We start from the raw sequence: 24,971 nt of genomic DNA on the forward strand, positions 1-24,971 counted from the left end.
GCTTATGTGCTTGTGTCTTTAATGAGACATGACCTATCCGATCTTCTTCTTAGAAGATGTCGCTTCAAAGGAACACCGATACCAACAACCCTCTGCCGACGACAGAGGCGGAACTACAAGAGTGCATCTCACAGGCCATCGCACAGCATGAGGCCCTTCGCTCCGAATGCAGTGGAGGTACCTCACGAAATAACCCACCCAACGGTAATGTTTAGTCACTTAAGACACATTACAAAAACGTTTGGACATTTCCAAGTGTGCTTTGCTAACGCCTCTCGTGAATGATGTTGCTTATATCGCAGGCTGCACCTACAAGCAATTCTTGGGCTGCAAGCCCCTGGATTTCGATGGCAATCGGGGTGCCTTAGCCTTCGTGTGCTGGGTTGAGAAGACGGATTCTGTTTTGCGGGTGAGCAAATGTGCACCAGAGCATCAGGTCACGTACATATCCGGACTGCTTCAAGATGGGGCTCTGTCATGGTGGAACCTTCAGGTTCAGACCTTGGGCGAGGCTGCTGTGTATGCTTTGACATGGGACGAACTGAAAGAACTAATGCATAAGAAGTACTGTTCGAGAGCAGAAATCCAGAAGTTGGAAACTGAGTTCTGGAACTTGAAGATGGAAGGTCCAAAGATAGCTGAGTACATGTAGAAATTCCATGTTCTGTCGCGTGTTGTCCCCTACATGGTAGAACCAGAATTTAAAAAGATCGAACGTTTCATCGGGGGATTGGCACCTCAGATTCTAAGCCTGGTGACAACATCTAAACCTCCAACAATTACCGCAGCTATTGATTTGAGTGTGGCGCTCACTGAAGAAGCAATTAGACTAGGAAAATTTTCAACCTCTGAGGAGAAAAGGGAGACTCATGTTGAGTCATCTGGAGATAACAAGAGAAAGTTCGGGAACTTCAAGCAGGGTACTCAGACGAATAACAACAACAAGGGCAAAAAGGGAAAATAGTACATGGGTAAACTACCTAAATGCAACAAGTGTCGACGTCATCATACCGGGCGATGTAAAATAGTTTCACACACGATGCACAAAATAGTTTTACACAGAATACGAAACTTTGAGAATCTAGAAAACATGTACTTAGGACCTTTGGGAACCCAGGTCCAAACTCGTGAAGGTTGCTTAGGAACCACACCTGTTAACTCAAGCAAACCCCATTATCCTGACATATATGCTATTTCAGTTAACCAAACAAAAAGTACTCAAATCTCTTTTGTTAAAATCTTCACTTTTGCTTCTAGTGAGTAGATGTTTGCATCTCTACTCCCCTTAATGGTAGTTGCATCGCGTTAATTTTCTTCGCTGAGAGCGAACACACATTTGCTTCGATACTTGGACATTTCTTCATTTTAGCAAATACTCATTGTTTCATTACTTGAAAACTTATATGTTACGCATTCACCATTTGCTACGCATGCGGTTTCATTTCAAACGCTTCATTGAAGTTCAAATATTATGTTGCTAAATCTAATTACTGATTTGTGATTCGAATAACCTACATTCTTATGATTGTTGGCTCCTTTGTTATCAAGCCAACACACTTTCTTGAAACTCTTTTCTTTCAAGTTACATTCATGGTTTATCTTCGTAACCATGTTGAGATTCCCTTGTTGATACATACGTTTATTGTCGGGTTACGCTAAAACCAAGTTCAATTGCTTGAACTTATCCATTTCGCATATCCAATTTAAGATGCCATATGATGTATTGAGAGCATCATATTCAAACATTTTTGAAAAGGTCCTTTTGTTTCGAGTCGTAGTAGACTTGACTGGTCTACGAATCCACCAAATCACTTGTTGGTTTCGATACCTTGTGGTGATACTTTCACAAAATTGAAGCTTGCGCTAATTTGGTTACGCACCTCATACACGGATTTAATTGTCTATTTATTTGTTCTAAATCCGTTTTGTTTATCACAATTAAAGCGGTCTCAACACAGTTGTATGCTAAGACAATGGTACCTAGATTCATTTCATATCACAATGTAACTCCTAACGATTCTTTCGATATAAATTGAATACCTTGTAGTGTTTATTGCTTTCCATCTTCAATCAGAAACAATAGTTCTTTGATATTCCATAATCGATTGAAAACTCCATGACATTGCGTAAATCAAATCTTCAGGTTGTTTTAGTACACTTTCATTTGTTTACAAACACGGTGAACTTGTTCGGTCATCGCTACTATTGAAATATGTCAATTACGACACCTAGTGGTGTCATTACAAATTTGTAGCTTGTGTTAATCATGGACAATCGTTTCACACAAAACTACATATACTTTGGTTTGACTTGTCATTTAAACATTCCTGATGCAACTACGAATCAAGACAATGATACACCAGATTCGCTTGTATTTCATTCGGTGTATTTTCGCAATTCAAGAATGTCAACACACTAATCCTTACAATTTATTTATCCGAAAGTTGATGGATCATTTTCATATTCAAGTTGTTGATTTTGAGTTCATATAGCGGATGCTATGGTTTGTGAAAACTCATTTGCATATTGTGACCGATTGTTTGAGAATCCATGGGTCAAAAACTCCTTTGTTACATCTTTTTTAACTAAGTTACGCTAGAATATACAGCTATACATCTCGTGCCCTCTGACATCAAATGCTAGAACACATACCTTTTAACCAGTGGGTTCTTGTTGAAATACATCCTTGAATTCACCTTAGGAGAATAAGATTTGATTCGGTTTTGTGGTTATCTACCTCAGTATTATTCATATACATACACACATGATGTAACCATAAGGAGCTAAGGTAGTACAAATTTTGAGAACGAAATTTTCTTAACAGGGGGAGAATGTGACAACCGTCAAATTTGCATGCATCCATACAATTATTAAATGACGATTAGTGCTTAATGACTGTGCTGATTTACAATTTATGACTGGAATTGCTTTCTGATTACTGCATTATATTTACATGTGCATCACAAACTGCAAATGACACATCATTGACTGCATGCAAACATGTTGACATAAATGATGCACAAAGCACAGTTAGCACAGTTAGCGGATAACTCAGGAAAATGCTGACGAAGTTCAGTACATAGACAGACAGTGTTTTAAGACCCAATATGGGCCAGAGACTAAGTACTACACTAGTATGGTGTGTAGGGAAGTAAGAACCACAAAACTGCATGCCTAAGTGATAGTTTGAGTACCGGAAACTGCCAAAAACTCACTCAAAATGCTGAATTCAGCATAAATCAGCAAAAATCAGCTTTTCAATAAGTTAGTATTATGCAAAAATATGACTAAATGGTCCTGAATGCTTTCCTAAGTGTCGGGAATTAAAAGTGTCACAAAAGGGTACATAAAGATCACTAAATGGTATAGTTTGACACTTTAACGAACCAGAATCTAACCGAACAACCAGACACTACCCGAAACACCAAAATTATACTAGAAGCATTGTTTAATGTTTCTGAGCTAGTTATGATCCCGAACACCCTAACAAACTATATAACACATGATACACATAACACCTAACTAATACACTTAAGTTCTAACTAGATTGCTTAACCTACCATTAGAAACCAACCAATACCCCCCCCCCCTTGTTGGGATGGTCATAAGGTGGCCCCACCACCAAAATCCTTCTTGATTCACTTTGATTTGTTGAAGATTATGTCATGTACTTTGAGAACATATTATACATTGGTTAATATATAAACATGGGTTATATGTAAACTTGGAAGATCTAGTGTTCATCATCATCTTTCATACACTTAACTCTCTCTCCCTCCTCTTACCCACGGCTGTGAGCCACTACGACACCACCATCATTTGTAACCAATCTTCATACATTCCAAGGTGTACACAAGGTGTAAGGAGCCATACAAGAAAGCTTGGTGGTCTTGGAGATTGAAGGACCTCTTCCATTTGCTATTATCCATCACATTTGTCACCTCCATCTTCTAGTGTTCTTCCCTAGCCCTTGTGCTAGTAGTAAGCTCCTTGTCACTTGATTTTACTTCATATCTTGATGGTTAAAATATGATGAACATTGTTAATCTTGAAGAACACTAAAGAACATAATCATGAAACTTTAACATAAGCTTAAAACCATATGAATACATGAAGATTAGTGTTGATTTGCTTCTTGATGATTGATTGCTTGTGTTCATGGTGTTAGACATCATATGAAGCCTACTAGATTATGATTAAACACATGATCTAGTAAGATAAGATGATGATCTTGTGAAAGACCAAGATGATCATACTTTATATAGACATGAACTTGAATAATAAAAGTGTTTTCATATGTGATAATGATTTAAACCCAATACAAGTCTTGTAAGTGGATGATTTCCAAAATAGTTTTCTCAAGAAACTAAGTTAAATAACAAGATTTACCTAGACTTGGTTCTTACATAAACAAATACTATTTTTAAGGGTTAAACAAGTGTAGAAACACTTGTGTAACAAAAGGATTACATAAAGAAGCATTTTTAGAAAATGTGTTTGAAAGTTGTAAACACCCAACTTCTTTAAAAATGTAGTTTTTAAAGAAGTAAATACATTTTAAAGGGTGACTAAACCTACTAAACACACTACCAAGTTACTACCAGTTTTTTTGAAAGTACAAGTTCATGATTGTTATGAAAATTGCACTTGGTAAGTGTTGGTTAAGTTGTTGATTGTTTGTGATGATTTTAAAAAGTAAATGATATGCTTTGATAGCATGGACACCTCCATTTTTAGGGGAAACTAAGGCAAAATTTTCTAAAAAATATAAACACTTAGAAAAATATTTTCTAACAAATATTTACAAGTGTATTTTAACTATGGTTTTCAATATAAACTTTGCCATAATTTTTGTAACAAAAATACAAACATTGGAGGTTGGTTTTTGTAAATAAAAATAACTAAATATGTATTTGAAAGGTATATATTTAGAAGACACATGCGTGTGATTATTTGTATACTTTGTGTTTTAGTTATATTATGTTAGGATTTGAAATAATATAACTTAACATATACCAAGAAATCACAATCCAAAATATTACCAAAAAATCCCAAGGAATAAATACACAAGTTACACACAAAATATTGGGAAACCGAACGAAAGAATGTAACTTACAAAAATATTCCGGAAAATACCTTTATGAATATATTTTTGGTAAATAATATTTTGGACACAAGAAATGAAAATATGATTTTATGAATGTTACCAAGTTATATCGTATTTTTGACAAGGAGAAAATATATTACTTTTGGGAAGTAAAATATATTTTCTTGGAAATTTTAGAAGATATATTATTTTTGGAAAAAATATATATATTTTCTTGGGTAAACTTGAAATACATTATTTTTGGACAAAATAAGTGTATAAATATTTTCTAAGTGAGACTTGAAAATATATTATTTTGGAACTACAAATATGTTTGCCGAAAGGAAAAATTATAAGTAATTTTTCTAAGTAATAACTCTTAAATATATATATTTTGGGAAATATATATTAGTGGACTTTTATTAGAAATAATATTCCGGAAAGTTTAACACAAAATTAAGTATAAGAATACTTAACTATTACAAGAAAATATGTATCCTCGTACGAAAAAATCCACACCGGAATACGACGCCAATACATGGCAAGTTATACAAATACAAATATACCCATCCTTGGGAAGGATATACATGTTTAAATAACTTGAGAAGTGTTAAGTTAAAATATTAATTAAACACTTGGAATATTAAGGAAGACGCCTTGAAACATAACTCAAAGACACTAGTCATTACTAAGTCAAGGCACGACCCGCTCGTCTAATGGACCGTAGTACGCATGTAGGTAATCGTGCGTTCTAGAGGAAGCTTTGAGTTACATCGGATACAAGGAACGCAAAACTGTGAGTTCATGTTCCCCCTTTTCTTTTAACTGTTTTCAGTTTTATAACTCTCGGGGGTGAAATACATGTACATACTGATTACAAACAATTACAAATGGTATGATTAGCTAAGGAATGCACTGCTAGATCACATGAATGGGTAGGCGATTAACCTAAGACCATTAATCCTTTTATAAGGACCGAGGGGCAGGAGTGATAGATCTATTGGGTGTTGCGAGCCCCACCCATGGGCCTGCGAGTTGGCCGCATGTGGTGTAACACCCCGTGTTTCAAATGTCAAAGTCAAAGTCCAAGTCAAGTTTGATTTCTATGACTGTAATTAGTCTATTTTATGCTTTATTATTTGTATTATGTTGAGTAAGTGTTGTTTATCAAAGGAATCGAAGTAATCGAATGTTTAATCGACGCGAAACGCCTTACGACTGTGAATAGTAGGAAGTAACAACGCGATAAATTCAATCAATCACTAATCAAGCTAATCGAATCATCACTCGAACTCGAAACTCGAATTATGCGAATTTGGTGTTATATTACGTGTGTGTGTGCCTTACATGTTACCTGTGCGTGTTTACTTTATGTTTTGTGTGGTGATCAATCGAATCGAAACTCGAAACTCAATCGAAATCGAATTATGATGATTAGTGGCGAAAGGATAGTGTGAAATATAGATGCTTGTATGTAGATATAGTGGATATAGTGGTTGGGATTAAAAGTAATTTGGATAGGAAACTCTATCGTATTCATATCGTCTTCAATCGAAATCGAAATATCGGAAATCGTCGCACCGAACGCTCAACGCAGGCTGTTGATCGATCAGGCTCCTAGTCGATCGGACGGACTGTCCGATCGAGCAGGCTGTCCGATCGGGATGCCTGGCCGATCGGCCAGCCCTTTCCCCTTTCGGAAGCCTATAAATAGGCCTGTTATCATCATTCTTTCCACTTTTGGAAACCCTCTGACCGACCAGCTCGTGTTCTTCACTATTTCTTAGATTTCTCTCAATCCCGGTAAGATTTCATCCTAAATCTTGTACGTTTTTGATCTATGCTCACTCCTGCACCTTTCTATCTTTCAAATCTTAACTTTTAACCGTGAAATCATCAAGATCTAAGTATTCTAGGATGATGTCATCATGGTGTTCTTCAAGAACTTCATGTTTTGGCCTCAATCCACCAAGAATCACTTGGATCTAGCCGATTTCCACATAAACAAACTAGGATCTATCCGCAGATCTGAATATTTACATGGTGTGAAGGATTGAAAGAAGGATTTCCAACTTTCTTTCAACTCTTTTACACTCAATGCCTTCAAACCGGTAGAAACGGAGCTTGAACCAACTCACTAATCATTCTAATGGTTGTGTGGTTCAAGATTCGGATTCTATCTACGAGGTTCACCGATTTTCGGGTTAAACGTTAAACTACCGTTCCGAAAAGTTCACCGGCCGGACTTGGGTGATTCCTATCCGAGTAGGGGAAACAAGTAAGAACGAAGGTGCCATGGTTCAACTCGTTGTCAAAATACCTCGATATAACGTCAAACAATCAGAACAGCCAAGTGTTAGACGAACAGGTCGACCAGGTCAGAATGTTGACCGAGTGAACAGGCTGTTTGAACGAACAGCCCAACCGATTGGACATGTCAGCCGATCGAGCAGGCCAGCTGATCGGCTAGCAGGTGGCCCCACTCCTTAACAATTTCACGAAGCCTAGTATTGAACAAAGTGCAGTTCGATCGAACTACGGTTTGGGTTGAATTACTCTTCGGATCATGAGATACTACGCTTCAACACTAAATCGGTTTTTCAACTCGTTCGGCGTATTGGAGTGCCACCCGATCGAACATGATGTCTGATCAGGTGACATCCTGCTGAGGACTTACTACCGAAGTGTCTAACCGATCGGTTAAGCCGGCCGATCGAACGTCTCGTTCGATCGATCGACCTGAAAGGTAAGAACACTTCAATGTTCTCAAATACTACAACGAAAACTTCAAAAGGACAAGCCATCATACACAAACACATCCTATTCAAAGGAAGAAACAATCCACTCGAACAGTCCGACCGATCGAGCCTACCGGCCGATCGAACAGGCTGACCGAACGGACTGTCCAACCGAACGAACAACCTGTTCGATCAAACCTCCAGTTCGATCGACCAGGATGTTCGACCCATCAACACTTGTTTCCATTTTACGCGTTACTCATCATTATGCTATCGAACTATTCAGGCTAACCCTACTCTCAAGCGCTCCATTCAATCCATCAATCGCTGTGAGTATACTCGAACCCTTTTTGCTTTAGCACTTTTGGGTGTTACATACGTTACTTATCTAAATCACAATCAAACGCACTACTCAATTATTTAAACGCTAACCGTTCTGCATGTATTACGTGACTAATTGAATGCTTGTTGTTATGTTTACGCGTGGAATGCTGTCTACCTGCCTTAACGACGTAGTACTATAGTTTGGACTCAGCACCCGTTCACACGGGGGTTGTTAAGGACAATTACTTGCATGGATTACAGTGGTAATCATGTATTGCAAACTGCCTCGGGCAGTCAACCCGCAGTCATTGGTATCGATAGATCCATGTCTATAATTAACATGCTTCATTTTCCTCTGTGTACGTGCTGGTTATGCGTAAACTATTTCGAACTCTATATGCTATTATCAAACTTGTATGCTCACCTTTACATTTTATGTATTGACTTTATTTTAATGTATGTGACAGGCAATTAGGATGCTTATTTGCTAGGAATGCGAGCTTAGAATAAACGTCTAGAGCATAGTTGTCTGTAGATCTTGCAGATCAAGTCTCTAGAAGCATTTGAACAATTATATATTTATATTTGAATCTGAGTTGTCGGAACAGAACATTTAACTAGTTGTTATCTGTAATAATTTGTTTTACTATTTGGGATACGGTATGGGACGTATTAATTAAACTAAATAGTAATGATAGTTGTTGTGGAAACTTCTGGACAATCTGTTTCGCTCAGTGCCATGCCCCGATGATTCCGCCATCGGTTGGGGTGTGACATGTGGTGACTATGTCGTTCCGCCGGAGGGGCCGGTATGAAATACGCATACAGGGTTGAGTGTTTCCTATGCCATGTCACTTATATTAATGTATTAGCTACACATTAATTGATCTGTTTTTCCTTGTTGCTTCATACCAGTTTACAAGTACATACATACATACATACATACATACAAAGGTTTTCAAGGATGATTCGTGCACACATACTAAACACCTGAACTCGCTCAACTATTGTTGATGTTTTCAAACTACATGTATTTCAGGGGATTAGTAAGTGGATCTGGCGGGCGTTGGAAGTTTTATGCTGTGATAGGAATTAAAGATGTCATCCATGGTCTTTGGGTTTGGTCAGTGTGTCTTATTCCTGGACGAGACACGTCTTCCAAACGTTAGTTACATCTAATATCTTTTGAGGAGTCCTTAATGAACTCATAAACAATTTGAATGGTTGTAAAACTTGAATTTGAAGTCTACGTTTTAAACAATGTTGTTATGTTTTAAACTCATTTAATGGATGACAAAATCTATGGTTTTATCATATAGTTGATGTTATGATTGAATGCAATGGTATTAAGAAAGTCACCCCATAATCACGCTTCCGCAAAAGTCAGGGTGTGACAATTTACCCTAAAGATATATATAATTGTTCATCATGTAACATTTTCAAAGTTCTTTACATCAAATATTTATCTTATTATCATCTTAGTGGCTTTTGTCTTTTGGAGATTAAATTTATTTTATTTTCATTTCAGCCTTAACTGGGTAATAGAGTATTAGAGCCTCTTATCCTATAAGATCCTTATATTCAATGAGTATTTCATATAATATTTCGTGCGTTTCTAAACGTCATTTATCATAAACAGTTATGCAACAACGTTTCTATAGATTTCAAACCCGTCAAAAGATGTTTACCAAGGTTTAAACGTTTTAACGACACTTACTTAACTTGCAAAAATATTTAAGCAATATTTACAAAGTTTTGATAAAACATAACTAAGGTGTTTAGTTATAAAAGACATAGTTTCTTTGCAGAAGCTTCTTGTGTGAGTGTGTTCAGTTCTTTCGATAGCTTGATCGTTATCCGCTGTTTCATAATAGTTACCTATATTCAAAACACCAAAAATTTATTAGTTATGATAGTTAAGATTTGCTTATATGTGTTCACAAGACTAAATAAATCAACAACAATAAAAATCTCAGTTAATTGAGTTGTCGCTTGCCGCGACAGGGGTAGCCAACGCTCTCGCAGGCCGCGAGCTTGGTCGTGTGACGCGACAGGTACCCCTGCTCGCCGTCGCGTGCTGCGACAGTACACTTTCGGCAGAAAGTTTGGTACTCAGATCAGCATTTTCCCATCAACACTTATTTTTATGAAAATGACTATAACTCATTCGTTATCGATCCGATTTACGTCATGTTTCTTCCTACGTGATCGTAGTTCAATCCCCTATAATGTTAAATCAAAACCCAACATTTGATTTCACAAAATTCTTAAATTTAAGCTATCAGCTTATAATAATTTCAATTTATTTTGACCCGTTTAAGTTTTAAACATCACTATGGTCCCAAATAGTTTTCATTTTTACACTACCCTTATAAAATGAGTATTTCCTATTTGTAAGGCATTAATCATAACTTTATGCATCCGTTATGAATTAATTACAATACTTGTTCGACCCATTCAACTACAACTAGTTGAACCTTCATTTCATAATTTCCTTTCTATGAAATATTGAAGTTTTAGTCATACTCAATCTACGTTTTTGACTATAGAACTGCATTTCCTATTCTCGGACAATGCATTTTATGACTTTCCACCCATAACTGGGTATAATTTAGAGTCATTTAGTATGAAACCTTTCCGATTTGCATCAAGACTCGCAATTGGCCCATTCGGTCTTTTTAACAATATTCATCGCTTTCACACAACCAAAATATCATAACCTTAGTTGTTTTCACCCGTTTGGTTTTACTAGCGAAGTCCATCGCTTTTTATCTACCAAACATTCGTTATTCGAGTCATTTTGACCCGTTAAACATTATAGTGGAATCCACCACTTCTACGTTCTTAATTATCGCTATACTCTAGTTATTTCGGTCGGTTAATACATACGGAATCCTCCGCTTTAGTAATAACCAAACTTCAAATCAATTTAATTATTATCCAAGTAACTAAACTTAAGATACTAATGAAATTTTATGAAGCGCATTGTCACACCCCCAAAATACCACTCGCGGAATCACCGCATAGCGTGTGACGTACCAGGATCTTAGCCACCAGTCACATTGAACTCATATGTAAATTTGAATAAAACTTTCATTTATTAACAATAAGTGTTACAATGTTACAATTAATTCACAGTTTACAGCGTAAGCATAATTTATTCGTTGAGGGTTTATAAACCATATGTAAAAACCATATCTCTTGTATTACGAATCCATGCATCTCGACCCATGACCACTCCAGCCTCCAAGACAGCAAGTTCCAATTATATGTACCTAAAGGCCTGCAAGGCATGTAACAACGAATCAACAACAAAGTTGAGAGAGTTCACAGTTGGGTGTTCGTTTTAAGTTGTTTCAAAAACATAGTTTTCCTTTAGTTGGCTTACTTGCCGTGGGGGTTACCCCATAGTTGAAAATATGTTTAACAGTTCCTTCTTTCCCAAACCATATCCATAATCAGTGGCGGCTTCCCCATGTGAACCACTAGACCGTTACCATATCGACCACTAACTAAAGTAAGTTGGTGCCCTGACGTCAATGTCTATCATCATTGACAGTTTGCCATGATCGATTAGTGCACGCCCGTTCGAACGACACGATGTGAGGTTTGTCTAGTAAGTTTAAGGTTGTTGTCCTACCCAAGGAGGACGAACGTACATATTCTACCCAAGGAGAATACGCAGGATTAATATTGGCATTCTACCCATGGAGGATGGTCGTACATATCCTACCCAAGGAGGATATGTAGGTTCCGTTTTAATTCTTTAACCCATTCCCAACCACCGGGAATCCCATGCCTTGTAGAAAGTGTGAACTCACCTCGGTTGGCTTGGTATGCTTAATTACTTGTGCACAAACAATTCAATCAAGGCCTATAGTATGCACGTATACACAATCAGTTTATGTTTGTAACATCACAGTAACATCACAGAGTGTGCTTAGGCAATTATTATCATGTACACATAAGCAGGTAATCGAGTTCATACAATTCATGCTTCATGATAGAGATTACAGCTTAACAAGTAACTATTACTTTAAACTCATAGCACACATAACAGATGGTTTACCATACACACAAGACACGTCAGGTTTCCTGTTTTTAAATCAATGTTATTCAATCCTTGCAAATCGTGCACTAATGTAAACATCTATCATGGTGATCTCGGAAGAGTCTGGCCCCGTTACTTTATCACATGCAAAAGAATCAGCTTACACATTAATTGATATTGCCAATAAAAGATTCTATTCAATCAAGTACACAGTTCTTCCTTATGTTTTGCATGCAATTTCGTACTTCCTAAATCATGATCAATATCATAAACAGTTAAATAGTGAACATACGGGTTTCCTACACAAGTTAAATACAATCTGTTATGGATTATGTGCTGGACGGCGAAACCCCAGGCGACGAAACTCATAGGGTTTTGTCGAGATGTTAAATGGCAAAACTCATAGAGTTTCGTCGGGTGTACTGTGGCGAAACATATAAGGTTTCGTCGCATTACAGTTTCGTCATACTTGTTGTTTCGTCGAAATGAGAGTTTCAGCAGTTACAGTCTTCCTTACGGCACACACTTTTCAATCATCGTCTAATCATTAACCCTAGTCATCATCAGCCGTATCTGATAATCATATGGGTCTAATGATCTACCTAACCAAATCATCATCAAGCATATATCCATAATACCAGTTCATCAAATATACAAGACAACTGACAATGTGACATCAAACAGGAAACATCAATACTGAGCAATGATTCATGGATGAGTACGATCACGCCATCCGATCTTGTTTAATAAATTAACAATCAAATGACAAACCTCAATAAATCACATATGAGAGTACAGTTTCTAAACAAACCGATTTGCACAAGAACAACCAAATCCCTAATTACGTAACTTCTGATCCAAGCATTAATCATAGACAACTCGTTTAGTAAACAAACCCTATTAATATGATAGATATCTATGCACACAATAACAAGTAGATCGAATCGATTATCGAACTAACCGGTTGAGAGATGAAACACAAGATCTTCTAAAGATGATGGTTGTCGTCGAACAGGGAAGAGGGGGAGAGGCTCTAGGGTTTTAAATCGGCTAAGTATGATGAATGAACAGTTTCACGTAACCTATACACACATAAGAGTACTGGGCCCTTAATGGGCTTCAGCTTAACTTGGGCCGGCGAAACCCCGTGTTTCATCGTGATGGTCAGGACGAAACTCTATGTTTCGTCGAGCACTATATGTGATGAAACACCAATGTTTCGTCGGGGTGGATATGACGAAACCCCTAGGTTTCGTCGGGTGGGTGTGATGAAACTCCAAGTGTGATTAATGATACAATAGCACATAAGTTTACAAAACTAACACATTACACATAATTCTTGAAATTAATAGCACAATATTCCAAACATTTAACCAACATGCACAATTACAAAGCAACAAGTTACAAGACCACAATTGTGAAACAGATAACATATCGAGAAAAGACTTTAAAAACTCGAGTTGTTACATTATCCCCAACTTAAAAGAAATTTCGTCCCGAAATTTAGCACGTAGTCACTTAGGAAGCTAGTTGGGTTGCGTGGTTTCCTGGTTTTCCTGGGGTGTCACACGCATAGCCACGTACCTTTAAAGCTTTCATTTCAACCGATTATCCGTTCCTCCTTGATTACTTGACGATCCACCCAAATTGCCTATAGAATCCAATTCGAACATATCGCTTAGAATTCATAATTCATGATTCAACCCTCAATGCTTCTATCTAGTCAAATAAGTGATTCTTTCAATTTTCTCACTTATTTCAAGTTCATTCAAGCATTTTATCAAACATCTTGTGTGCGAAATTAGTATTCTAACACTATCATCTTCATGATTAATAATTTTAACCATGTTAAATCATGATATTCCAAATCATGTATCAATAATACCATAACAACATTTAAACTTGCATCATATCTATCAAGTAATGCTAAATTATCATTATGATTCAAGTGTTCTTCATCTAGTTCACAAAACCCATATATCATATCTATGATAAATCATCAATTCAAAAATTTATGAAGCAAAATCATTAAATTCTTATCTAGGACTTATTCCTAGACTTGTAATCACATCAATTAAGCAATAGCATCATTTTTCATTCAAGAATTTGAATTATAAGAATTCATAACACATCAAAATTTCACCAAAAATCAAAATTGAGTATAGCTTTTAATCTCCTAAGGTTTGTGATCAAGATTTTAGCTTAGGATTGATTCCTAATCGAATTCCTTCTTGAGTTTAGATAGAATTTGATGAAGTTAGGATTTTGAACAAGACTCTGTGTTTCCCCTGTGGTTTGATCGAATACAGAACACACACAAGGTATGTGTTTTGTAGTTATCTTATGTTTAAAAATATAAGTTTCAAGTGTGTTCATATTTGGTCCCTTTAGTTGTAAGATTTATAAAATAGGTTAAAATCTCTTGATTCATTACCCTTTTTACAACATAATTTAACTAGGTTAAATACCTCTAGTTTTATTTTCACTAATTTATTATCCTTACAAATAATTATACATGTATATACACATATATACAGTTTAATATTTTAGGGGTGTTACATATCCTTTAAAGAATAAAATCAGGGTTCAATCCCTAACAATGTGTACATTAGCTCTAAGTTTGTGTAATTTAGGAATACGTTATTGTAACATCCGTTCAAAATTGTTTTTGCTAACTTTTGAATAACAATAAGAGCATTCACATCCCATCTACCAACTCCACCATCTTTAAAATTCCAAAAAATCTAAAAAAAAACTCACCATGTCTCATCCACCACTTCTCTACACCACTCTCGTATTAATCACCACACTAGTTTTTTAAACATAAAAAAGCTATTATGAGTATATAAAATCAAGAAATATAATAAAATAAGTGTTTGTACTAAGATAAGAATAAAAATAGTGGATGAGATACGAGAAATTTTTTAAAATGAAAGTTATTTTTTATTAAAGTATGATTTTTGGTTAAATTATAGGGTATTTTAAACTATGATGTTTAGTTAAATTATAGGGTAGAAAATGATGAAAGGGATGTGAATGCTCCAAATTTTTGAAACAGAGGCATGAATGTCATAATAAACAAAAAATTATAAAAATAACAAATTATGTAAACTCCAAATTTCTAGCTTTTTTAAACAGCAATTTTTAGATTATTTAAGATAAATTCACACATGCATTCTACAAAATTTAAACTGGTTATAGGGTGTGAAGGGCATGGTTGAGTCATCAATCGCCATGTAGGACCATGGATTGTTACATCACCCCCTTGTTTCATTCACCATGATTCTCATCGATTAAACCATGACAACCATGAACCTCCTTTCCTTATTTAATGTCTTCTTTTCATTTCACAAAATTAAATTAAAATAAGATAATAGTGGTTTGACTCATGACCACACCCTTAGAGTAGTGGTTTTGGATGATGGATTAGAAGTAGGTAACATAACGCTAATGTGGAGGGTCATGGTGATCATGAGGGTCATCACCACATCCGATGGCCTAACCCTTTAATTGTAGAGTACACGACTTATGGAATGAGATCAAATACAAACACTTAAGTTTGTAAGAACCGTAAGAACCAACACATAATTGACAAGTGTCCATCAATAAACAATTAGTTTAGGGGTAATTTAGACCTTTTGACCATATTTATTTATAACTAACTAAAAATAATTACAAAAAATATAATCAGCACAACACTATATAATTAGCATAACATCCTTAATCGTTCTTCATTATCAGCACATCGTCCTCAATCGTTCTCCATTATCAACATAAACGATATTAGCACAACATCCTCAATCGTTCTCTATTATCAGCACACCAGATGTGCTGATTATATCTACCTTTGGTGTTTGTTTGTATTATTTTGTAATTAACACATAATCAACACGTTATCAGCACAATTATAAAACACCTTTTGTTAACTTTTTTAAAAATCACTTTTATAAATACAAAAAAAGTATAGCAATATGGTACTCATATTAAAGATAAAAAAATACTTGATTTTATGATATATTTTTTTAAAAAAAATAATGAAGTATATAAAAGTTATTTTAATTTAAAAACTCTTGGTGGAATTTGTATTTAATGGAAAATGGTCAAATGACTAGCAATTTTACAAAAGTACCCCTAATTTGTTAGTAGTAATTTTTAATTATAAGGGTTTTATTTATAATCAATATCAACCTTTGATTTAAATTATCAATGGTTCAGATCTGTTCTTACGGTTCTTATGATAAGCACTGTTTGTACAGGATCTCAACCCCACGACTTATTGTGATAGATTTCTATCCAAGTTACAAAACTTTTTAAACAATATAAGATATCATGAGACTGCTATATTTAGAAACTGATGATTGATGATGATGTATATCTTTTTAAACCAAACAAACTTAAAAATATTTATAATTTGTGTTACCCAATCATCTATTCAATTCCAAGGGATTCATTAATGAGGGACTACAAACATCGCCTTTACCAACAGACTTCCGATGGGTTCCTTATATAACTACTGATTCTAGGTTTAAAATTTACACTAGCTGTATTAAAATTAAAAAACCCTAATTATAATTTGAAAACAATTCATCCATAGTAATCTTGTCATAACTGAGAAGAGAAATATATAGATCGAATAGATTGACACACAAAACTCTTATTTAAATTCCTTATGATCTTCATACCTTAGAGAGCCGACCGTACAACCAAACCAATTAACTTTGTGTTATCCAATCATCTACTCAATTCCGATCAGTCTCCAAACCATAAATCATTGTTTGTCAACGGTTTCGAGGCAGATCTGAATTGAACAGATAACTTGACAAGGAAAAGTATTTTGATTTTGTGAGATGTTCAATCATCTATTCAATTCCGATCCGTCTCCAAACCATAAATCATTGGTTGTCAACGGTTTCGAGACGGATCTGAATTGAACAGATAACTTGACAAAGAAAAGTATTTTGATTTTGTGAGATGTCCAATCATCTATTCAATTCCGATCCGTCTCCAAATCATAAATCATTGGTTGTCAACGATTTTGAGGCGGATCTGAATTGAAATGATAATTTGACAAGGAAAGGTATTTTGTGTTTGTGAGATGCAAGAAGTTTGATACAGGAAACCATGAACCAAGAGTTTTGATATTTATAAGGGGAAATCGCAGATTAAAAGGATAAGATTTGGGAGGCATTTTCTGACAGGTGGAGCGTGCATGATTTGGAGGTATTGGCACCCAAACTAGGTCGTATGGCTATGGAGGAGCGTGCGTGGCTGCTTCAAAATTCAAACTAGATATTAAAATTCGGTAAAGTGAAAATATAAAAATAATAATCTGTTTTCTTATATGATTTTCCTCTCTCCTGATGGAAAATTTATATTTCTTATATATTAGTCTTTCAATAGAAGTCTACTAGATGAACTCAGAATTCGTTAATACACTGATTTGCCGTTGTTATTTAACTAGTAAAATCCACCGTGTGTTGTAGCGAGAGACTAGTGGATATTGGTTCAATTCATTACGATATCTTTGTAGTACGATGACATTTGGTTCAAACAACTAAAACACAAAACTTAAAAATTAAAGCCGTAATATACCTAAAAATATTGACACATATTTACTGATACCGATATTGTTCGGTTGAAATCGACGTGGTACTGATGTTGATGGAACAGTACCAATTCGGTACGTCATGGTACTAGTACGATACCAATGCTCGCCATAGCTTATGATATGAAAAAGATATTATATTGCAAATGCAACTCCTTTTTCCACTGAACTTTACACCGGAAATTGAAAAGTAAATACTGCTACCGAAGTTGTTTGGACGGTATCGATTCGATTCGTCACAATAAAAAACAAAAAAAAATCAATTATGTTTGACCCATTCAATGTTGAACAAAAATCTTATTAAAACGTAGATAAAAATAATGTTATATTCGGATTTTTTATAGTATTATATTATATTAGCAAAATAACAAAAAAGATAAATGGCGCCAGTTTAAAAACATACAACAATACCTAAATATGAGTCTCATTTGATAACGTGTATATTTATGTTTCAATTAAAAAGAATAGACGTCATGATTTTATAAAAACATAAAACACTTTATAAAAAGATAAAAATAACATGACGTTTGTGTTTTAGTTTATAGAATAAAACAAAACCAAAATATGAGGAGGCTTTCACAACTAGCATAAGTCACTAGTGTATGTTTTATGTTCTACGATAAGTTGTACCGTTTGAACTTTTGTTATGTACAAAATCGTGTATTTTACTTTACTAAACCCATTTTCTATCTCTAAGCTAGAATGGGAAGATAAAAAGAACTTTGGGCATGAAAAAACGATGTACATTCAACTGCAACATGCATTGACACATGATATGTTACATTTGCTGAAAAATAACAAAACATTTAACTTGTTATGGGAAGGTTTACACCAAAAGTATTAATGGAAACCCAGATATCATTCAAAGCAAGAAAGTGTCAATCAAGAAAGAATCCAACATTTTTTCATGTTTAAAGAATGAGTCACTTCATCAGTTGATAGAAAGATATTGTCATCTTCTCGTAAAACTTGATGAATATGATATTGTTATTCCAAACTTAGAGAAAAATATCAAACTTGCTGATGCTCTACGTAATTCGAATGGGGAAGTTTTCTAATCATGGTGAAAGGTTAATCAACCTAGAGAACGATGGGTATTAATGATTTCATTGGAAAGTTACAAGCTCATGAATTGGAGCAACGCAAGAAGTTAAAGACGCAATCTCTATTTGTTCCTCAAGATACAAGTTTGTACAACAGATCAGGACGTTCGATACAAAGTTCTAAGATCCAAACCGCTTTCAATACAACTATTCTTACATTCCAGTACCTAATGGATCGGGAGGGTTCAATTATTCTGCTATACCAATCAACCAAGGAGATAGCTTGAATAACAGTTCAGGAGGAAGTGTGTTTGTGGGTGGTATTTCAAGTGGTTTAAATGGGTCTACACTAGAGTTACCGAATTTTCTGCATCTACAGCAGAGTCAACCGAGTCAACCTTAGTTTTAGCAAAATCAAACCAGTTCAACTCAGAATTTACAATGCAATGTCATAGTGAATCTTTCAAATCTACAAAATTCCTCAATTCCAAATGCAAAAGAACAGATGGCGTTTTTAACTGTAGTTTTTACATCGTATGAATGTCATGTAGCTAGGAAAACTGGAAATTACAATTTGGTCAAAGATGATTATGATCAGATTGATCCCGAGGAAATAGAGCTTATAGACACCATATGGTGCTTGGCTAGCTAGCATAACAAGGAGAGCTCAAAGATTCATGGATATTACAGGTGGGAAAGATCTGGTAAGAGAAAATTTAAAGATGGTTTTGATAAGACAAAGGTTAAATGTTTTAATTATGGAGAAAAAGTTCACTTCAAGCGAGAATGTAACAAACCAAAAGCTAAGGAAAATCAAAATTCGTTCGATGGACGAAATGGTTATTACCAAAAAGCATACCGACATGGATCACACCCAAAGAGTCAAAATCAAAACCTAGCACTAGAAAGTTGAACTACTCTGATTCAAATCATAGAGTCTTCATCATCATCAAACCAATCAGCGCCTTCGTCAAACAAAGGTAAGGCTTTAATGGTGGTTCAAGGAGATGAAGGATTCAATTAGAATAATTTGGTACGAAGCGAGATAGAATTGCATATCTTGTTGAGATGAAACCAACAAATGTTTGTAGTGGAGGAAAAAACTCAAGTTGACGTAGAACCAACAAATGTTGTAGTGGAGGCAAAAACTCAAGTTAAAGTGGAGCCAACTCAAGTTGAAGTGGAACTAACTTAAGTTGGAGTGGAACCAAAGTCTCCGAAGTCATTGTTTGCTGCAGGTTTAAAGAGAATTTCATAGAGGGTTCACCATTTTCTGATGTTAAATTGCTGAAGTGAATTCTGTTTTCTCTGGATATTCATTTGATTCTATGGAGGAGATTGTTCAGCATGCTTTCATGGTTCAGTTGCAAAAGGTAAATCCAGAAATATCTAACGTATCTGTCCTAGTAAAAAAGGTCTAATGTGACCCGTTACCACCGTCTTGTGTGAAACGCATTGAGAAGTATGGTAACATCAAAAGGCTTAAAGAACACTCTAAAAATATGTTTTGTGGTAGACAGCGTATTTAGCAAGCTTGTAACACACTTAATTGGATTGAAAAATAGTTTTTCAATCAAATCAAGATTTTGAAAAACAATAATCATGATTTGGAGGTCACAATTTTCAATAAACAAAAAGCCATTAATACATATCTTGATGTAATAACAACTGTAAAAGAGCAAATGGCTATGATTAAGTGTGAATCCTAATATATTGAGAGAAAACTAAAGATTTACATGATGTCATCACATAGATGTTTATTGGGTCAATTTTTGTTCCTCTTCAACTTACTTCCGATTTGGGCTTTAAGTTGCTTCTCAAATCTTTTAGAAAGCAAGTCATCAGCATCCCTTTCAAGTGGAAGGTCTAATAGATCTTGTAGATCTTCAATTCTCAGGCTCATCACACTATTCATTGAAGTCTTTTTCACTTCTCCATCTGCCCTGACTATTGTTAATTCATGGATGGTTTTGCATGAGGGCCATTTTTGAGTTTTAGAGGCATATGAAGTTACTGGGACCGATTTTATTGGAAGAGGTGCAGGGATATGTTTTCCTAAAATTTTCCCAAGTAGCTTTTCTGGTCTGGCATCTGGATGCCTATACATGAGTTCATCTTTTATTCCTTCCTTCCTTATATCATCTTCATTTTTTTTGATCTTCTATAGACATCTCCTTTTGTCTTTTGAGGTGGCTTCTAAACATCAAGGAGACATGCTTTGTAGATGGAAGTTCTATGGGATTAACTAGAGAGCTAGTGGTTATGTTGGTGTCTTCATAGTTTGGCTTTCTGGGGACTGAGGAATTTATAGCTCTTAGTGCTTCGAGTTTTTTATAGCACTCTTTGATTGTTGGCTCACCCTATCTTGCCATTGACTGCATAGACCCAAATTTTACAGCAACCATCTACTCCTTCATTCTTCTTAAATCAACTACTATTTGACCAACAGGTTTTCTACCTATATCCCAGTTGGGAGGAGTGGGCTTGATATCTGGATTGAGCCTTAACATCTCAATCCTTATGATTTCTTCCGAAAGGGCTTCTATAGTCCAACAAGTAAATTGAGCTCTTGAGGCTCTATAAGGCTTATTTTTCATGATGAACTCCAGATAGTCTTCCCTTAGTTCCTTTTTTATGCTAGGGTCACTTACTGGTCCTTGAGAAGCCTTTTGACTAACATCTTTTGCAAAGTCTTGAAGTCTATTTACCTTTGTGAATTCTGCAGACATGATTTGCTTAGCCTCCTTATCACTTTTCCCTTTGCTTTTTTAAAGAAGCTATCTTTTGAGGCTGATTGACATTCAGTTCTAGGTACTCTTGTACATTTTTAGGCTTTTGATATCTTTTGAGAGATGGGAAGGTAAGTTGGCTGATGTCATTTGTGGAATAGAAAGATTGTATCTCTTTTGATATATTTTCTAGTTCCAATGGGTCAAGAATGGTGGTGGATAGTTTTATGGGTGGTAATGTAGTGAGTGTTGTGGTTGTGGTAATGGATGGTTGAGATAAGATGGATGAGGTTGTGGTTTTGATAGGTGATGCATCGGGAGTTTCTTCATCATAATCTTGGACAATGAATTTAGTTCTCGTGGTTCTGGTTTGAGGAGTTTGTGTTTTTTATGGTGGTTGTAGGATTGGTGTTGTTGGTTTTCTTTTGTGGATGAGAAGTCCTTTTTGGGACTTGTGTGTTGGTGGTGGTAGTGTATTTATAACCTCTGTGTAACCTCTGTTGGAACTGTTAGGATCTGAGTTTGATATGATTGTGTTTGTTTAACTAAAATGAAGATGAAACATATACAATTGCAGCGGAAATAGATGAATAAACTTTCAACACAATCAAAGAGAGAACAATTTTAAGCAAACATGTTTAACATCAAATCGAATGATTATATTTATTACAATCTTCAATTACAATGCATGCATGCACAAAGTCTCCCCTTAGCCTGAGCTCACAGTGAATGTTCGTACAGAATGACTTGGTGATGAAGAGAGCTCATAGAACAGTACAAGGTACTATTTTATTTATAGTACAGAACAAACCACTGAAGCATCTTTGCTGACGTCACCATGAAAGTGACATCTAACCTCCTAACAACCTCTAACAACTGTTCTTTACAAACATTGCTTTCTAACTACTGATTACAAATATAATACAATAAAGAAGGTGAACTACTGCGTCTTCGTTCCACTGCTTTAGTCCCAGCAGTGCTTTGTGTATTCAGCAGTACTTGAACCATAGCAGCAGATTGAGCAACAGTCCTTTGTCTTCAACAGTCTTTGGATGATAATCAGTTGTTGTAGATCAATAGTTGTTGTGGCAGGGCAGTACTAAGAGGTCATCAGATATTAGGCCACATTCAAGGGGAAAGACTGATGCAAACAACTGCTTATTATGAATCCACTGATCTGATCCAGTTTTGGCTTTATCAACTGTTCCTTTGGTAGGGTTCAATCCCAACAATCTCCCCCTGGAACAGATGATGCCAAAACTCTTCATTTTCTGGATTTTTATTGCCTCAACAGTAATTCCCTGACTTGTCCTTTGAATTGTAATTCAAAGTCCATGGAATCTGTATTATCCTCATCCCTGCACAATGGAAGCTCAAGGAGATCTTGTAGATCTTCAACACCCAGGCCAAGTGCTTCTTCCCTTGATATATGCTTCACTTCACCATTGGATTTAAGCAGAGTCAATACGTGGGTCTTTTGATCAGACTTCCACTTTAGTATCTTTGAATCCAATGGGTTTCTTGGGAGAGTTTTTATTGCTGATGAGTTTGGAGATTGAGGCCTGGTGATGACAACTTTGGCAGGGTCTTGGGATTGTGTTGGGTCTTGTTTTTCTGCCCTAAGTGTCTGAAGAACCATCTTCATGATATACTCTTCTTGAGCCTTGTCTTCTTTTGTCATTGTATCCATCTGCTTTTGTTTCCTTCTTTGATAATGGATGGCAGCAGTTGGAACAGTGGGTCTCCTGATTGGTAACTTTTGTCGTTTGACTGGAACCACTGCTTCCGGATAGTCAGGCTTTTTGGGAGGAGTGGGATCTCTCTTCCTCAACTATTCCAACCTTTTGTAGGTGGCTAACACTTTATCCTCTGACCACCTTGTAACCTGGTTCCTTGACCCGTAATCAGCAGTTATCAGCTCTTCTTTCATTCTTTTCAGCCTTAAGGCCCTTTCAGGTACATTTTTCTTGTACTTGGCCCAGATTGGAGGAGTTTGTTTTACTTTGTCTTCAAGCATCTTTTGAATTCTGGCTATTTCCTCTTATAGTTCACTGATGATCCATTCTTTGTATTGATGCTTTTCTGCCCTGTACTTCTTGTATGCCATTATGTATTCAAGGTAGTCTTGCCTCATACTTTCATCATCTTTTTCAGACAGTTTTTGGCAAAGGTCTTTTGAGAACTGTTCTAAAGTTCTGACTTTGGTGAGCAGGTATTGCAGATTTCTCTGAATCTCTTTGTCAGACTTTCCTCTGTTTCTCTTTTAGATATATCTTCTGCTTGTTGGGCCTTTATTTTGAGATACTCTTCTATGTTTCTTTGGAAAGGATAACCTTGAATGGATGGGAGTTTCCTTTTTGCAGGGTCATCTTCAGAGTAAAAAGATTTGATCTCCTCCCTGACTGTTGGGAGATCTAATGGTTATTGTACTCCCACTTGAACAATAGCAGTGTTTGGATTCAGAACTTGAGCTGAAGAGATTGGAATAGGGTTTGGAATGGTGACAAGGGTCAGTGGTTGTGAAGATGTTGGAATTGGAGAAGTATCATCTTCCAGAACAATATTTGTTACCCTTCTTCTTTTGGGCTTTGGAGAAGTTGGTGGAGTGTTTGTGGGTTGAGTGATAGGTGGCTGACTAACAGTTGTTGAAACAACTGGTGTTTCAACCACTGTTGTCACTACAACAGTTGATGTATCAACTGTTGTCTTCTGCTTTTTGGCAGGTGGTTTTTGTGGTGGTGAGGTTGTTTTTGGTATGGCAATGGATTGAGTGTGGGTTGATGTAGTAGTGATGGTAGTTGCTGGGGTAACATCTGTTGAAACCACTGAAGTACCAACAACTGTTGATACAACAGGTGTCTTAACATCTATTGGTTTGGAGGTTTGATGATAGGAACTTTTGGGGATTTGAGGAGTTTGTTTGGTGGTTTTGGAAGGTGTGGATTTGGGTTGGCTTACTTTTCTGGTAGGCTGTCTTCTTTTAGGTTTAGAAATACCCTGCTCTTCCTTAGGTTTAGAAGTACCCTGCTCTTCCTTTTCCATCAATACTTTCTTCTCCTGCTCAAACCTTTTAGACCCTTTTATTTCCATTGTCTTTCATGTTTGCCTTTAATGCAGCAAATGCATTTTGAGTCTCATCAACCTTTTTGGAACCATCTGGCCTTTGGATTTCTACCACAAGTTTGGACATTGGATCTGGTGGCATGTATAAACCATCTTCTTTTCCCTTCTTCCCTTTATTTTTCTCCCCCTTTTGGCATCATCAGGGTTTTCAACATAAATGATTGAAGGAGGAGCAGTGCCAGTGGTTTGGAGCAGATGAGCTTTAATGGCTTTGATATCTGCTTGAGTATCTTTGTACCTAGCTTCCATGATGTTTCTGATAATTTGAATTT

The 24,971-nt window shown here is 35.9% G+C and overlaps 1 long non-coding RNA gene across 1 annotated transcript; it reads right to left on the reverse strand.

The window, feature by feature from the left end:
* Positions 1 to 13,558: 13,558 nt before the first annotated feature.
* On the reverse strand, positions 13,559 to 17,327 carry LOC110908541. The gene is made up of 2 exons (XR_002574700.2): positions 16,882 to 17,327; positions 13,559 to 13,850 (listed from the first exon to the last, which is right to left on the reverse strand). It is a non-coding gene; the product is annotated as an uncharacterized LOC110908541 (long non-coding RNA).
* Between the last annotated feature and the right edge of the window lie 7,644 nt (positions 17,328 to 24,971).

This window comes from Helianthus annuus, chromosome 14 (assembly GCF_002127325.2).
Source record: "Helianthus annuus cultivar XRQ/B chromosome 14, HanXRQr2.0-SUNRISE, whole genome shotgun sequence".
NCBI lineage: Eukaryota > Viridiplantae > Streptophyta > Magnoliopsida > Asterales > Asteraceae > Helianthus > Helianthus annuus.